The sequence below is a fragment of the Castanea sativa genome, chromosome 7 (genome assembly GCF_040712315.1).
Source record: "Castanea sativa cultivar Marrone di Chiusa Pesio chromosome 7, ASM4071231v1".
NCBI lineage: Eukaryota > Viridiplantae > Streptophyta > Magnoliopsida > Fagales > Fagaceae > Castanea > Castanea sativa.
The window spans coordinates 4667414-4686675 of NC_134019.1; the positions used below are offsets into that span (position 1 = coordinate 4667414).

General features: G+C 32.7%; 1 pseudogene; it reads left to right on the plus strand.

Moving 5' to 3' along the window:
* The first annotated feature begins 703 nt into the window (after positions 1 to 703).
* LOC142642775 (uncharacterized) lies at positions 704 to 11982 on the plus strand (annotated as a pseudogene).
* Positions 11983 to 19262: the final 7280 nt, after the last annotated feature.

Here is a 19262-nt window from a genome sequence, read left to right on the forward strand (position 1 = left end):
ATCAAGATTGGTTTCCTATCCTAGTTCGAAGGCATTATACATGTACTTATTGATGCACTAGTAACCCTAGTTGATAGTAAAAGCCTTAAAAAGTCTAATTTATTTATTTATTTTTTATCTATTCTCCCCCAATTAATGTGAGTATCCTAGGGTCAATTCATTTTGAGTGTTGGCAAACCTATATCAAAACCTTATTCAAGTAATTAATTGTAAATTTTAGCATCTAAATGCGTGTATTGAAGATTTGCATTGGATTATGGAATACACAAGAAATTAGCTCAAAATTTGGCAAATTTAGAACAATTAAAATAAATTTAATGAGCGTTACCCTTCTAAATACAATGGAAATGCAGTGTAATTGTAAAAAAAAAAAAAAAATCAACTAAAATTTCAAAAAAAAAAGTAGTACATTTTTTTGCCCTGAATTTTTTTTTTTTTGGTGCTAAATGCCCTGAAAATTTGAATTGTTTATATTTTTACCATTCATGTTTAATTTGCCTTTCTATTTTACTATTTACCTTTCAAATGGACTAAAAGAAAGGGCAAAAATGAAATATTAGTATATGTATTTAAAAACTAAAAATTATTATTTAAAAATATTTATGAAAATGTACATAGGTAAAAAAATATGTAAAATATTATTTAAAAACTGAAAATGTGCAATTAAATATACAAACCAAACACAGCCTAATTTATCGGTTTTCTCTTTGTGCGTCGCGTCGCCTGCACGAGAGAGCCTTCTGGATGTCTCTCAAACCTCGAACAAAAAAGAAAAACCACCAAATTTTCAATATAAAAAGAGGAACAGTAATTTGAAATTCTTTCTCTCTCAGAGTATGGATCCGAACACAGCATTAGAGCTCGTAAAGCAGGGCGTTACACTTCTCCTCCTCGATGTTCCTCAATACACTCTCCTCGGCATCGATACTCAGGTACTAATACTGTATTCTTCTTCTTCTTCTTCTTTCTTCTGTTTGCTTTTACTTATATTTATTCGTCAATCAATCAATGTGGCAGATGTTTTCTGTTGGGCCTGCTTTTAAGGGCATCAAGATGATTCCTCCTGCTTCTCATTTTCTTTATTATAGTTCATCCACCAGGTTAGGTTACTTTAATTGTCAGAAATCTTTATGTTCTTGTAATTTATTTAGTTATTGTATTTTTATGCGATTTTTGTTTGTAGAGCAATTTTCTAATACTTGTTGCATTTACGCAGAGATGGCAAGGATTTCTCACCAATTATTGGTTTCTTTATCCACGCTGCTCCTTCTGAGGTTTTAAATGCATTTACTTTATTTCCAACTTTTCTACCTTAGTTTATAGTGTGTTCAATTTATAACAGTTGCCATCTATTGCTGTCTTAATGTCAATGCCATATTGGAAACAGAAACTTGATTAATCTAGTTGTGGAACTGTGCTTCTAGTCTTGTCATGTCGATTTGTGGTGCATCGGACAGTTGGAACATAATCCATAATATATATTTCTGCATACGTATTTCATTATTTTTTTTCATTCTGAGGATAAACATGGAATAAATTTAAAACTGATATACAAACAATAATGGATATGGAAGAACAAATATCTCGGGCTAGCATTTATGTTTAGAATAATATCGACAGCAATGATAAGAATGCTTCTGTGGAATCATTGTTGAAGAGACAGGTGGAGGGGCAGAGTAGGAATTGGCGTGTGGAATTCATAAGAAATTTTAATGATTGGGAGACTGAAGAGGTGGCTTCATTTTTTCCATTTGTTAGACTCTCATACTACCCTTGGGGAGGGGAATGATAGGATGATGTGGAAGTTAAAAGAGTAATGGGGAGTTCATTTTGTGATCTTTTTATGAGAAATTGTGAGGGCTCAGCTCCTATGCCTTTTTTTCTTAGAAGGCCATATGGAGGTTCAGTAGGTTTTACCCAAAAAAGGTTTTCGATTTTTTGTGTGGGTGGCAATGTTGTGGACCAAATTTGAATATCTGGAATCTTATTCCTTTATGTTTGATGTGGACTATATGGAGAGAATGAAATTGGCGTATTTTTGAAAATGTGGAGTGCACGTCTTCTCAAATAAAAGCATCCTTCATTAGTTTTCTTTATGAGTGGTCTTTTGTATTGGGCCTTACTGATAGTAACTCTATTCACTTCTTCATAGAGTCAACTCATATGTAGATATTATCCCATTGCTATTCTTTAGGCTACTTCTTGTTTATTTTCATGACGTATTCTCTTTTCCACAACATACACTATTCATTCATAGCCCTAAAGCAACATCATTAGATGTGTTATTCGTACCTTCAAAATATATATATATATATATATATATTTTTAAAATAAAGCAGTTATATCCTCTTTGTCTTATATTTGAATCCCAAAGTATTTTAAAGAGTATTTATAAACCTGGTTCTTATTAAGAAAATTTCATTATAGCGGTATAGCCCCAAACATGTCATGGCTGTGTCCTTGTTGTATCACCGAAGTATCCTGCGATGATCTGAATGTATAGGACTCATATCTGGTCATGTTGGAGCTGTTTCTAACATATCCTAATTGTACACTTCAACCATTTGATGCATCCATGCTCGTAGATAGAGGATCTAGATCTTTTCCAATTTTATTAATAACTATTTTCTCTATGTTTGAAATGAGGCTTTGATGGAACACGCATTTGAACTGTAAAAATAAGAGGCCAACATGATTTATTATACAAATAATTCGGTAAATCAGCCCATGTTATTAAATGTTCAAGACAGATGAAGAGAGAGAAAAACTTCTTTTTGGCACAGTTTTTATAAAATTGTGGCTGAGAGAATAAAATAGTAACAAGTAATTGACATCTTTATGTTATCATTTTCAACATAGTTTCCTACTGGCATCCTGCCATTGCATAACAATAAGGTTATGTGCGCTTGCCTTTTTAAGCATGAAAGCTAAGATAAAGTGAGCTTTTTAAAAAAAAAGGTGATACACCCATGTAACTGGAGAATAATTGATTAGATTTAACCAAAGGCCACTTCATTTTGCCAATAATTGATTAGATTTAACAATAAGCTATTTTCAAAAGAGCTGGAAAATTGGCACCAAGAATGATGTTCCTCATGTAAATGGATGCAACAGGTAATTGTTCGTAGGTGGGATCAACAACAGGAACGATTGGTCAAAGTATCTGAAGAAGAGGTTTGTAACCATTTTAGTTGCACATACCATTTATTTATTTATTTTGGTACGTGATGCATATAGCTACTAGTATGGGGACAGAGTCAGACTGATGTATTTTGCAACCTGCATGGATTTGAATTGTGGTCTCAAGTCTTGAAGTTAGTTAGGGAACTTGGTTCCCTTTTAGGTTTTGGCAAAACAGAACTTGCTAACCTGCTGCATTTTGGAAGCGCTACCAAGCAAGAAAAATCAATCAAGCATCCATTTTACGAAAACGTGATTCTTTTCCCCACTTTGTAATCAAATACTTATAAAGCTTTGCAATCTTGTAAGGAAATCAAAAGATGGTTTTATTTAAAAACATTTGAGCATTTGACAAAGTATGTCAGATGAATTATAAAGTTGACTTAAGAGTTAGTTGTCAACTAATTTTCCAATAGGGGTAGAGACAGGATGGTTACATCTGAAAACCAGACTAACCTGATGTCAATTGATTGCTTAATGCAATTGCACTATTGGATTTCTTCTTGTATGATTTCCTTAAATTAAGTTTTAATCTTTTTTCTAAATCAGAGTTAACTTGAGAATTGACTGCCCAAAAGCATATTATAGCTACTGTACAGTTAACAATGCGAATTACATTTGGTAGTGTTTCTGACATTTCTTTATCATGTCTTTTCATTGGAATGTATTAGGTTATATGTCTTGACATGACATTTAATATTTTTCTGACCTACTCTAACCATACTAAAGTTGTGGAGTGCCAAGAGTCTTATAACTCAACTAGAACTTCTTCGTGATTCGAATGGAGACATTTTGGGTTCAAGTCCCCCCTTCCCCATTATAACTATCAAAAATACAAAAATTGTGTAGTACAGTGAGAATTCCAACTTGACATAATACTTTCACGTGGTTATGTTCCCCTACTTAGTAGATCCTGTTGTTCAAATCTATAGAAGTGGACGTTCAACCCTCAATATATTCTGCTAGGTGATCACTTACAAGATTTATAGCTATTATGCCACTCAGTTTCACCAAGCTACCTGCTTTGAAGCTTGAAACTTTGCTTTTGTGAAGAATGCTGCTGAGTCTCTAAGGTCTAAATTTAAAAATCTTGTTGATCTGAAACTGAGTTTGTTTTTTCTCTCTCTCACTTTTCCTTTGTTAAGGAAGAGAGATATTGTCAAGCAGTCAAAAGTTTGGAGTTTGACAGACAACTTGGTCCTTACAATCTAAGCCAGTATGGAGATTGGAAGCATTTATCAAATTACATTACAAAGAGCATTATTGAACGGATTGGTTAGTTCCATCTAACTACACTGGGGCCCTTAATACTGCAATCTATTATGAGTTTCTTTACTATTGTCACTTGTGTTTGATTTATTTTTGATTTTCCATCTGAGTATATGTTTCGCTTTCAATCAATTTTAGTTTTTTTCTCTTTTCATGTTGTGTGATATTTAGATGCTTCTTGCTCACAGATTTGAGACTGGAATTTGAAGTTGGAAAATGGTAGGCTTTGAGATGGACTGGCTCTAGGAAAATGGTGGAAATTAGTCTCATAACTATCTAACCAAGGATGGGAAACCATGTAACAGTAGAAAGCTTTAACGTTTCAGATTAGTGTCATGCTATGGGATACATGTTATATGTCTATAGATGTGTGCAATTTTCTCATCAATTCCATTTTTTGTGGAGGAATTATCATCAAAGAAGAGATTATTGATCATTTCTTAGAAGGAGTTCTAATTTTCAATACAAAGTTTGTTGTAGATACCCTAGAGAGTGAGAGGCAAAGGTATTTAGTCCTTGTGTTCAAGAACAGGGTGTAGGATGAGATTGGACTCACTGGGTGTGTGTGCAGGAATGAAGAAATATGAGGTTGTGGTCATTTTTAGTGAGTGGATATCTTGGTGGTTTCTCAATTGAGAGGCACAAGTAGTAGTTAAAGTTGAACAGAAACTTTTGGTCTATTGTCAGGAAAATATATACTGGGGACATAGTCCCTAAGCTCCTCAAAGATGACATTTAAACATTACAATTTGGTACTACTCTAATTTTGGCCTTGAAAAATAATATCATGGCCTACCAAGCTTTATGCAATTTATCTGCACCATCATGCATTTAAACAGTTCTACTCTTTTTGGAGGCCCCCTTGAAAGGTTTCCATTGTCCATCCCTCTGAGTGTATCAAAGGTACAAACGTGTCTAGATTACGTTGATTTTAGATTTAAAAGATATTTTGTAGATATAACGTACATTGATAAATTACCTCTTGTTTTAAAAGCTCAAGGGTGAATTTGTCATTTAACCATTATTATAGTATACATCAGCTTTCAAATTTGTTTAACTTAATTCTTACATCATATGAACTTAGACACTGATCACTCAAAATATCCATTGATTCTTTAGTTTCTATGCCTTATGAGGGACTAAGGCCCTGTTTGGTTTATGAGTGTTTTGAGTGATATGATCCAAAACTCATAATTGAGTTATCAAAACACATGAGACCCATACAAATTTTTTTGTTTTGCTTAGTTTTCACCCCTTGTTTCCATCACTCAATTATCTGATTTTTGAGTTATGACTTATGGAAACCATAACTCAGTTTTCAATGGCATTTTTGTAATTAAATCTAAGTTTGAGCCGCAATGTTTGACTTTGGGTTTTTTTTTTTTTTTTGAAACAAAGTAACGCAGAACTGAGTTAAGGTGCCAAACAAGGGTGTTTGAGAAATTGAGGTATTTTAAGTGATGAGTGATGAGTGACGAGAATTGAGTGATGAAATTGAGTGATGGTAAATTTTAAACCAAACGGGCCCTAAAATTGTGCGATGGGCTTTCTGAAATGAGTCTTTTTACAGCTGAGTATTTGGTGGTGTGGGAAAAAAATTATTGTTTGTTGGTGTGATGTGTGTTTGAGGGATGGAGAATTATTCTTGAACTGCCCACTTAAAAAGACATTTGATCCTTTGGTTTTTCCTTATTTGGTATTTATTGGTTTTTGCTTAAATTTTCGGGTAGAACTTATCGTGGCTTGTTGGGAATGTAAGCTTGGGGGGGAAGGTTTATTATGGCTTAGACACCAGCTTCTTCTTGTTTGATATATTACATTTGCAAGAAGTGTGAAGAAAGGGCATTTGATTGGCTGGAGCGTTTCTTTAGTAAGATAAATGGTTCGTGCCACTCAGAAACTTCATTAATCATATCTGTTGTTTATACTGCACCTAATGACTACCACTATATCATTGTTTTATTTGGTTTAGATCATGTATTCTTTTTTTTAATACCAGTTATCTTCAGTTATCTTGATTCTTTGTTTACTTTGAATCTGTGGTTTATATTTTTAAACTATGGCTTGGTTATTGTTTGCGTCTTCTGATTGTCAATTCTGCAAAAACTTTTAAATTTAAACGATTCATTCGACATGCAGAACCCATTGGAGGAGAGATCACTGTTGCATGTGAATCAGGGATAGTTACAAACGCTCCTAAAACAGCAATGGAGAAAGCACTAGATGAGCAGATGAAGTCTAGCAAGTTCTTAACATCAGTGGACAATTCTCAGAGCAGAAGATGTTACTATACATCAATTCCCCATGTTATCAAACAAAAAGGAATACATGGGCAAGAGCTTACTTCCTTGAACATTGACAAGGTAAGAGATCTTAAGAGACTTAGACATGACCTCAACAGATTTTTCTACCATTTAGCATTTGCTGATTTGGGTTTTAAATTCCACTGATCTTTTCAGACATAATTGTTAGAAAGTTTGCTGATAAAGGATTATGGGAGTTCTGAAGATGTACTTCTTGGAGAGCTGCAATTTGCATTTATTGCATTTTTGGTAGGTGTAGACCTTTATAAAACTTTCTTTATGTTGAAATTGCTGTTAGGTTTTATGACATCTGAAAATTCGGCAGATGGGACAATCACTTGAAGGATTTCTACAGTAGAAAGCTTTGGTTAACCTTTTATTTGGATGTATTGAAGCTGTAAGTATTGATTTGGCTACTAGTTTTCCATTGATTTGTTGAAGAATTTTGGTGAGATTGAATTTGTTCTCACCGTCCTAATGTTGAGTAAACTTGAAAGGTGTAGGCATTTTGGATCCTTTTCTGCCACATGTCATCTTATGCTTTCATTGCTTTGGTTTAAAGAAAGATGCAGAAGATGATGTGATGATTCTCTTCAGTGCCAAAAACTTGACTTAATCGTTTGGTATAATTGAAAACATTGCCCTGAAATAAACAAAATTGTCGTTGTTTTCCTTGAGCTCAGAACTTCATTTTCAAAAACATGTGTGGAATATTAATTGATTTAAAAAAACCTCAAATCCATGTAGTTTCTTGTTACTTTGCACAGGAATTCTACGGCACTTTATGCTCTAGGGCCAAAGTTGTGGTTTTGATGGTGCAACTTGCCGAATTTCCTCAACTTTTTTGTTTCAGTTGAACAAATGTGGTTGGAACTCAAACCTTTTCTTTTGAGTGATCTATCATACAAAAGACTTTTCTTAAAAGTTTGGTGTTTTGACTCAAGATTATTTCAGCGCTTTTATATCATGGGACATCAATCTGTTTGAGTTATGACGGAGATTAAATTTCATATTCTTAGGTAGGGATTAGTTTAGTATTTGGATTAGTATTTGAGTTTTCTTAGGATTTGTTTCATGGATGTTTATCTTTATCTCTTATTTTCCTAGATGCTCTATAAAAGCTTCAGATGATTTATTTTGTAGGCAGACTATTGAGACTATTTTTGAATAATGATATTCATTCGTGCAAATTGCATCTGTGTTTGGTGTGTGATTCCAAACAACCCTTAGATGGTGAAGCCTAGGCTGTGTTGCATCATTTTGCTATTTGATATTGCAAACAGCATTATAGCAATTGCGGCATTGGTCATCGAATAGCGACACTATCATTGTTAGAATTAGAACGGCATAATCTTTGTTGGAGGCGACTTGAACAAATTCTTTGTTGCTATTTTGTGGAATTTGTTAATATCTATTTATTGTAGAAAATTTTACATGTGTTTGAAATAATTCATAGGTGATATCATGGTTGTATGTAGCTACATAGTTAACATATTATTATGATATTGCTTGGAGTTCTATGTGGTTAAGATTTAATAATTTGATTTTTTTTTTTAAATGTTGAGAGGATTTTATTTTTGTTAAAATGTATGTCTATTTTTTGCAGCCTTTTCGTACAAGGACTCAACTATTCACAAAGGTAATGCTCTTTTCTTATTTATTATTTTAAAAAATTAAAATTAAAATTATTATTATTTTTTTTGGTAAATGAAAGGAAAATTTGTTAAATTATAATTTTTATTATATTGGTAAATAAAAGGAAAATTCAAGTTTTTATTTTTTATTAATTCAATAGTTACAATGGGGGAAGGAGATTTGAACCTCGGATGTTTTCATTGAAAACACTAGGAGGTGTTTGTTGAGTTACAAGACTTTTGCCTATTTTACTATCTGATTGAATGCAGAGCAGTGATAGCTTGGGTTGGGGTGGTTCTACATGTTCTTCAGGGGGTATTGGGAAAAAAAATTATCTATATATAGAACATTTATTTACTAGTTTAATTTACTCTTAAAATCTAATCCCTCTTGCTGAGTAAACCCCTTAGCAACTAATCTTGCTTTATATCTTTCCATGATCCAATACTTGGTTAGAAACCTGAGTAGAACTACAAGTAGAAGAAGGAATGCCTGGAGAGGAAAAAATAGGATCTAGAAATATGGCATCAACTGGGATTGCCACATTAGGACAAATATGAGGAAAAGAAATAGAGGACTGTGGTGAAGTGACAGAAGAAATGAAAGGAAAACCATTTTCATGAAATGAAACATCCCTTGAGATGAATATCTGCCTTGTGACCAAATTTAACAACTTGTAACCCTTAACACCAAAAGGGTAACCAAGAAAGACACAAGGAATAGATCTAGGAGCAAACTTAGACCTATTGTGAGCTAGTGTAGATGCAAAGCAAAGACAACCAAACACCTTTAAGTGATGATAAGAAGGAATCTTGCAATAAAGTTTCTCAAAGGGAGTTTTATGGTCCAAAACAGTACTAGGCAGCCTGTTAATGATATAAGCAGCTGTCAAAACACAATCTCCCCAATAGCAAAATGGTATATTAGACTGAAATTTCAATGCCCTAGCAATGTTTAAAATATGCTGATGCTTTCTCTCCACAACTGAATTCTGTTGTGGAGTAGCAGCACATAAGTGTTGATGGATAATCCCATGTTAAGCATAAAAGTCTTTGAGGAAAAATTCTTGAGCATTGTCAGTTCTAATTACTTTGATATTGGTCTGAAATTGAGTAAAGATCATCTTGTAAAATGAGATTAACAAAGGCCTAGTATTTGTTTTAGATTTCATGAGATAAACCCATGTGGACCTTGTAGCATCATCTACAGTTATAAGAAAGTATCTAAAACCATCATGAGTTGCTTTAGCAAATGGTCCCCATACATCACAATGTATTAAATCAAAAACATGCTTAGATAGATGATTAGAATTAGGAGAGGGAAATTTTTTAAGCTTTGTAATTGGCCAAACAACACAGTCTTTATTTGAATGAAAAGAAGATACATCTGATATATATTAGTGAAGTTTGTCATTAGACACATGTCCTAATCTAAGATACCACAAGTAAGGCTAATTGACATTAGAAGCATTGGAAACAGAATGAGCAAAAGGCTTGAAAACTGACTCTAGGACAGTGGTGGCTTCTGAGACAGGCTTGGACTTCTCTGAAGTTTGTAGCAGGTACAAGTTGTTATGAAGCTTACCCAATCCAATCACTTTCCAACAAGTAAGTTCCTGTATGAAACAATAGTTTGAGAGAAAAACCAAGCAACATGACAAGGATTTGGTTAATTTGCTTACTGAAATTAGATTAAAGGAAAAAGCTGCGACACAAATCACTTCTTCAAGAATCAAGGTTGAAGTGAGTTGAACTGTGCCTATGTGTGTGACACGAACTTTTTCACCATTAGGCAAATGTACAAAAGAAGATATTGAACTAGTTATTTTGGTAAATAGAGATGTAGAATGAATGATATGAACAGTGGCTCCTGTGTCAAGAACCCAAGTTTCTGCATTGTGAGCTGTTTTGTTTGAAGGATTTTCAGCAAAAATTGAATTCTTCAAACTAAGGCAAACAGAATCCTGGAAAGAGGCACAAGAAATACATGAGAGAGCTAAATTGGCTGCATGAACAACATCTTGGTTGTTAGAAGAAGATGCATGGGAGCTCAGCATTAACAACAACTGCTGGCATTGTTCAGCTGTAAAGGGAAAAGAGCTTGACTGTGATGCAGCCTCGGATTGACCAGTTTCACCATCAAAAGTCACTTGATTTGCCACAAAAACTCTGCCCTTTTGGTTGTATTCTGGTGGAAATCCCACTAGTTTGTAACACTTTTCCATGAAATGGCCAATTTTGCCACAGTGGCTGCATATAGGCCTGCCTTTGCCTTTCTTCTTGCACCATGGAGAATCACTAGGTGCAATTCTTGTCACTTAGCTCTTGACAGAGGACAATTACCCTAATTGGGCTAGGGCTATGCTTAGTTATGGCATTGGATGCGAAAAGCAAGCTAGGTTTTGTGGATGGTTCTATCACAGCTTCCATGGCTCTTACCCCTCTAGAAAAGATTGCTTGGTCAAAGAACAATTCCATGATTTCTTCATGGATCTTGAATTCCGTTTCACCTCATATCATTGCAAGTGTGATTTACAGAAACACTGCAATGGAGGTTTGGAATTCACTCAGAAACCGTTTCTCACAAGCCAATGGTCCACGAATTTCACAGCTTCAGAAGTTGATCTCAACAATTATGTAAGGAGATGCAACAGTGACTACCTACTTCACTAATAAGAAAACAGAGTGCTATGAGATAGAGAAGCTAGAGAGAGAGTGAGAGAATCAAGATTGAAGAAGCTCTGTAATACTTGCATTAATTAACAAAATGATGTACAAGAGGTTTATATAACAGAGTTAGCAAAAGAAATGAAAATAACTAACTCTAAACTAATTCCAAAATATGCGGATCAACTATCTACAACCAACTAATCCAAGTCTAAAACTACAGGTCGTATCTGCTATAGTAGTTGTTTAGTGAATTAGCGAATTCATCCACAACTATTCCAATGCTTTGCTCCAATGCTCTGCTTCTCTGCCTGAGCTAATGTCTTCATTCATTCTTCAGCAAACTCATCTTGAAGTGCTTGCATCTGACTTCTTACCATCTAAACTTTGACAAAGGATGTCATGGCTACGAAGAAAGTTGAGGAGCAAGCAGTGAAGGATATATGATGTGATTATGTGAAGTTTGAACCTTTTTGTGGCGAAGCAAGGCACTTGGATGGGAGATTTCTATGGAGTCAGTTGTATCAGATTGCTCTGCCAGGTTGAAGCAAATTTCTGTAGATGAAGTTAATGAGAAAAGCAAGGCTACTCAGTCCAACCTGAGAAGTAAACCAGGAAAGCTAGTCTTTGGTTCTAATAAGGAATTGGAAAAGAACTCTAAATAAGATGTGGCATTGAAGAAAGTAGATGAAAAGTTCCAACCATTCACCGGTAGGAGTTACAGGCTGATAGACTAGTATTAGTTTTTAAAGTTGTTAAATTTTTAGTGCTTTTGTTTAAAGATAATCAACAAAAGTAGAGATAATCAATGAGATAAGACATAATGTGTAGCTTTTTTCTGTTTTGATTCTAGTTTAATATGTAAGTTTGGATGATGAAGCATTGATTTTCAGTCATGGAATTATTGTTTGACTAATGGGAGAATGGATGCTGGATCGCTATTGACAATGTTGTGTCACACTCTTAATATATTTACTATTAATTTTTAATGAAACATCAAATTAAGTAGAGATGCGATATTATGTGTGTGTATATATATTAAGTATAGATTCTTTAATTTAATTGTTGAATAGTACTTTTTAAGGAAAATTTTAGGTGGATAGCAATAAGGCAAAATTAATTAGTTATGTAAACTCTTTAGGGCTATTTCTGCTAACAACAAGAAATCTGTGAAAGAAACTGAGGCTTTTGGAACATGATTCTATGTTTATGTGTTTTTTATATATATATATATATATATATATATATATAGTTGTGTTGGGATGTTAAATTAGTATTGAAATAGAGTTCTATTCCTATTTCCTACTAAATCAATCAAAAGCAAGAAAAACCCGCCCATTTTTCTAACTTTATATTAAAAAAAGAAAGTAAAAAAAGAAAAGAAAGGAAAGACCCACTCGTTCTTACCTTTTATCCAAAAAAAAATTATTATTATTTTTTGAATATGATTTCTATTACTCCAAGATTGAGGAAAACAATTACTTCTAAACTTTTATAATAATAAAAAAAAAAAATCACAATTAAGTGATTTAACTTTTACTAACATCAATATGTAAAAAATCTTGATTATCATCATTTTATTTTAGTATTTATTTATAATTTAATAATAGTGAAACAAAATCTAATTTGTTTATTTTAAATAGGAGATATGATTGTTTTCATTTATGCAGTGGCAACAAATATTTAGAAAAGAAAAATAGGGTATATAAAAATCAAATGGGATCAAATCCAAGTTATGCTGCCAACAATGATAAAACCCCCTTCCTCCACTAGTTATGAGTTATGATGGATGTCATGAGTACAGCGTATAGCATTGAACCTTCGATATTTATAGTTCATACTTCTTCTTTTTTTCCCCCACTTTTTTAAAAATATATTCTATAACATGGTAATTTCCTTGTGTTAGAGAGAGAGAAAAAAACAAATTCTCCTCAAGATATATATATATATATATATATATATATATATATATATATTAATGTTCTAACTCAAAAGTCTTGGATGCATGTAAGCATAAAGAATTTTATTTAATTTTATTTATAATTTCGTATAAGTTTTTTTTATAACCCAAAAAAATTATTGTTACACAGTTTATATAAAAAAAAATGTGATTTAGATCACAAAATTCTTAAAGCAATAGATTAATTAACTAATAAAATAATTACTTATTGATACCACACAAATAAACACTCCCAACTGTAGTTATCCGTCATTGAAGAATGACTCAAGACATCGAACAATAATAGAGTCAGCAAATCTTTCTAGGGACTCTAGTTAAATATGTTAAGATTACATATTAAAGTATAACAATAGTTTGCCTTCAAAAAAAAAAGTATAACAATAGTTTTAAAATACATAATATATATATATGTATATATATCAATTAGTTTTAGATAAAATTAAATAATGAAAGTTATTTTTAAATGCTTTAACATATATAAATATATTAAATAAGAGAAATATAATACTTACAAAAAACTAAATGAATCTATTTTTTATTGATAAAAAAATAGAATGGCCCCCAAAATTCTATCCATAAAATTCTCAATATATTTTCTCCTAAAGTAAAAAAACCACACAATCCTATCTTCTTAACTCAATCAAAAAGGGTTTTTTTTTTTTTTTGGAAAAGAAAAAGAGTTTTTAACTAAATAGATTTACAAATATATTTTCATGAATATATAATTTAAATGCTCTTAAAGTTGATGAGTTATATAGGGCAAAAAAAAAATATTGAAAGAGAAAAATGAGACACTAGTTCTTTAAGTGTTTGTATAATTATTTATAATAAAAAAAATGAGGATGGCCATTAAGTAAAAAAAATTTTAACATAATGAAATTTTTTTGTTAATAATTTAAGGGAGGAGATGTACAGTAAGATATAATGTGGCCGCTCCCTTCCCTCTGACGTTAACTTTGAAGGGGATAGTTGAATTTTAGGTAAACATTAAGACTAATAATTTTTAATTAGTTTTAATTTTTAATATTATCATGCAAGTAAAACACTCCTAGAGAGTTAATTTCAGTATGTTTAATCCATTCAGCCACACTAAGAATTCCAGCCATACCAAAATGACAAATTAATTTTACACTCTTTGAAAAGCTAGGGCTTCCTCTTTGAGGAAACATATCAATAGATAGCCTTAGTATAGTAATACATTCATCACATTAGGATACTCTATTTATTTGTCGAGCTGAATGCAAAACCATTATTCACTTAGTCAACAAGGAAAAATTATAATTTCACCCCACTGTGGTTTAGTTCTATTACAATTTAGTCTATGAAATTTCAATTCTTATATCTAACTCCCTCAACTACAGATTAAAATTAATTTCTTAGGTTTATTTCAAAATTTAAAAAAAAAACGTAGTTAATTTGTGGAGAAACAATTTACCCCTTTTGGTTTGGCTCAATCACAATTTAGTTCTATAGGTTTTCTTAATTGTTACATTTTGACCTTTAAGATTTGAACTAAAATAAAATAGCCCTTAGTGGATACTTTGGATAAAATACTAACCATTTTTTTTTTTTTTTTTTTGCATAGAAATCAAATGGGACCAAATCCAAGTTATGGGGGAGGTCAACAATGATAAAACACTTTGCATGTATCAAAGTTCCAAGATATTGGCATAAATTTTTTTCATAATGTCTAGCTACTAAAAAAGAAGAAAAAAAAAAAAAAAGAATCAAACTTCAATATCAACTAATCTTTTCAACTTTCTCAAAAAAAAAGAAAAAAAAAAAAACTAATCTTTTCAAAGAAACCAATCTAGAACCACGTACAACGTTAACATAACACTAACAAAGAAAATCTCAAGAGTGTTGTGGCATTGGGTATCGGCACAAGGGGCATAAGTGACTCATCTTCAACCACTTGAAGATACATTTTTCGTGATAGATATGCGAGCAAGGCATGCGAGTGACTTCTGAACCAATTCGAAACTCTTCCATGCAAATTGTACATTCTTGAATCGAGTTTGACCCTCCTTGAAACCTGACCTTCTCCAAAGCTCGAATGGAAGATTTCGCCGCTGGAATGGGCTTAGGTTCATAAGTTTCTATGGAGTGCAAAAGTACCGAATCAACATCCGCCTCATCCTCATTCCTTGAAAACACCAAATCATGATTCGTGGGTATCTTTATTACGCGTTTCACCGTGTGCATTAGATCCACAACAATTGGCATCCTTGATCCCCTAGCCGATGCAGCAACACTTGCTATTTTTTGTATCACAGGACAATGATATGCCTCTGGGATGCCCAAGTCGTGATACAAACAGAAGCGATCACCATTGTTACGCAACAACGCCTTATCTTCTTCGGACAACCAGGCGGACACCCTTTTACGAAATGTATTTTCGAAGGAAGCATGTGGTTCAGGACTGTCACCTTCGTAGAACTCCACTTTCCGTAGACTACGCAGTTGAAATTTGATGGGGAAGCCATTCAACATCGTCGTCTGAGATGGTGGCTGCTGGTTGCTGCTGGGTTGGCTTTGCTGCCATACCAAGAAATTAGTATGGTCGATGACGGAGTGGTTTCTGAGTAGAGACATGCTTGATAGTCGTAAGAGGATGCAAACAACAAAGAACTCTCTGAGAAAGAAACTGAGAGAGACTTTTGGAACGTAAGTCTAAGCCTATGTGTGTATATATAGTCCAGTTGGGATACCAAATTAGTCTCGCAATAGAGTTCTTATTCCTATTAGATTTAGGACACAAATTAAATTACCATATAAAAAAAATATTACAAATAATATGTTTCCTATTCCTCCTAGATTGAGGAAACCAAATACGTCTAAACTTTTATAGGGAAAAAAATTGCAATCGTTAGAAATATATTAGATACATTAGTCCAATAGAGCAGGCTAAAGCCTAATTTATCTGGATGCAAATCAAGTCTCTTACTTATACTATAAGTTTATTAACTATAGTTAGTGATTGGTTAGTTTAGAGTTTAACATACTATATATGCATATATTAGGTTCATTATAATACATGATTTGTACTATATAAACTCTCATATAATAAAAAATGCAGCCATTAACAGTTTCTTACGTGGACATAAGTCGTCAAATTGTACCACATAATTTTGTGTTCTTGTGTTTTCTATTTTATATATTTTTCTGCTTTCTCATCTATTCTAGCATTTAACAGAAATTACACTAATGAGTGGTTTAACTTTTACTAACATCAATATTTAAATAAATCTTGATTATTTTTTTTAATTTGAGTATTAATTTGTATTTATTTAAAATTTTGATAATGGTGAAACAAAATCTAATTTGCTTATTTTAAATATGTGATATGATTATTTTTTATTTTATGCAGAGTCAACAAATATTTAAAAATGGAAAAAATAATAGGGTAAACAAAAATCAAATGGAACCAAATAATATTGAATAATCCCTTCCTCCGTTAGTTATAATTTATGTCTTTTGACTATAGCATTATATTTATAGATTTATTTATACCTTTGATCTTCATAGTTCAAATTTATTTTCTATTTTCCTCTTTTCGGAAAGTATATTCTGAAATATGATAATTTCCTTTCGTTAGAGCAACAATGAGTTCTTCTCAAGATTTAAAAAAAAATGTTCTAACTTTTTGTTTGAGAAGAATTAAATGTTCTAACTTAATAGTCTCGGATTGGATGTAAACGATGGTTTTAATAGTCTTGGATTAATTGAAAAACTCTTCAGTTAAAAATACTTCATTGAAACTTTTCAATGATTTGAATTAAAAGAAAAAAGTTTAGAAAAAGTAGTTATTTGATTAAAAAACCTACTTCCTAAAACCGAATTACCCCAACAAGTGTTACAACCAAACTTTGTTTTTCTAGCTATCTAGTATCTACCCAAAACCTCCCATTGGATAAGGGAGAAAGATTAAGGGTCCGTTTGGATTGATAGGGGAAGAAGAGGGAGTAGAATAGAGTTAGATGAAAATAGACTAATTTTAGGCTAAATTTACCCTACTCTACTCTTCTTTCCTCCCCCTTAATCCAAACAGACCATAAATGTATTCACTTTCTTTGGCATCCAATTGCCAAATAAGTAGATACTAATGCAAGACAAATAGACTAGGACGGCGTTTTTATTTGAGGAAAGAAATAAAAAATAGTCCAAGGTTACTTTTTAGATAATTTTTTTAGAGATAGGTTCAAGTTACACCTAATGTAACCATTAGATTTAAATAGATCCAACGATTAAAAAATGACTATAATTATTACAAATATTCTGATTAAAATCTAATTAATTACCCTCATTTATTACCTTCTAAACCTATCTCTAAACTCAAAAAAAGTTTGACCTCTCTCTCTCTCTCTCTCTCTCTCTCTCTCTCTCTCTCTCTCTCTCGTCTAATTGTTGTCTAAAAAGGATTCTGTTAGAGTGGTATGAGTGGCTTGAGTTTATCATTTTTGTTGATGATTGGAGAGCAATGTTATTATAATCATACTGTACTCATAATAGGTTGGTCGGTGGTACAAAAATTCAACCAAGGGACCCAATGAATCAGAAGTTCCAATGAACAGAAATAAAGGTGACCTTGCCACTCTTTTTATATATGCAAGTGCAAGACGAATTGACAGTCCCCTTATTGCCTTATGATTGCACTGTTCTGATGATCATTGAATTACAGGCATTATGCCAATGAATTTACAGCACAGTGGTCTGTGACGTGCCTCTATTTATCTCTTTAATTATACCATTTTGATATTGTATTTTTGTTATTAGGAATCAAGTAAATAGATAAGGGTAGGATAGATTATTAGTTTAGGCTTTAAATCAAATTATTGGGGTGAAATATGGCCAGAGCACACTATATGATTCTGGCCAATACAATCAAGAAATTATGAGATTTAGGAGGATGGCACTTGGCAGTGACAGCTCAGATCTTGATGCGTACAGTGGACCATACAATTCTAGCACTACAAAAAACGGGGTCTATAGCCGCGTTTCAAAAACACGGCTATAGACACCGAAAACGCGGCTATAGACTTGAAGCCACGTTTTCTATGGCCGCATTTACAACCCCGACCTAAGCGGCGCAGCTACAGACTAGACTTGAAGCCACGTTTTTGAACCACGGCTATAGGCTTCAGGTCTATAGCCGCGTTTTTAAAAAACGTGGCTACAAACCTGCTTTGAGCTGCGTTTAAACCGCGGCTATAGGTCTTTTTTTTTTAAAAAAAAAAATTTACTGGGGTTTTTTTTCCCCAAAAAATTCAAAAATTCAGCTTTTTTTTAAAACAAAAAATTTTCTAGTTTTTTTTTTCCCCCAAAAAATTCAAAATTCAAACAAAAAAAATTTTTAAATTAAACACAAACCCAAAAAATTCAAAATCAAACACAAAACCAAAAAGTTTAAAATCAAACACACCCAGAAAATTCAAAATCAAACACAATATACTAACAGTACAAATGCAACGTTCTCCAAAATATAACAATACAAACCATGAATCTCCTCTCATTCAACAAAACCAACCCAAATTTAACACTAAATCCATTCAAAGAACACAAAAGCTCAAGAACACAGACCTATTTAAACATAAGCACAATATCAGCAACACAATAGCAAAAATAACTTCTAGCAAAAGTATAATACCCATAACAAAATTAGAGAATTTTTACCTCAAATAGTAGAGATGAGTGAGCCTTTAGCTTTTCTTATGAAGTTTTCCGGTGACCCTTGCTTGAAAAATGAAGTATATGGTGGTGTGGAGTGTACTGGTGTGTGCGTTGTATTGAAAGAAAAAAAAGAAGGAAAGAGAGAAAAAAAGAAAAGAAGAAGCAGCAGCAAAGAAACAAAGAAAAAAAAAGAGCTGTGTTGGAGTGAAGAAGGAAAAAAAAAAAAAAAAAAAAGAAAGAAAGGAGAGTTGGGCGTGACTTGCAGAGAAGAAAGAAAGAAAGAACCCAAGAAAGCAGAGAACAATGACCAAAGAAAGAAAAGATAAGAGTGGGGGTAGGTGGGAAAGTGGGGTTCTGGGTTTTTTTTATTGGTGTTACCTATAGCCGCGTTTTTGAAAAACGCGGCTATAGCCCCTCCCTTATATTAAAAAAATAATTTATTCGGATGCACGTACAGCTCATCCTTTTAAAAAATATATATATTATTTCAATGGACCTATAGCCGCGTTTTTGAAAACACGGCTATAGCCCCTTCCTTATAAAAAAATAATAATTTATTCGGATGCACAGGTCATCCTT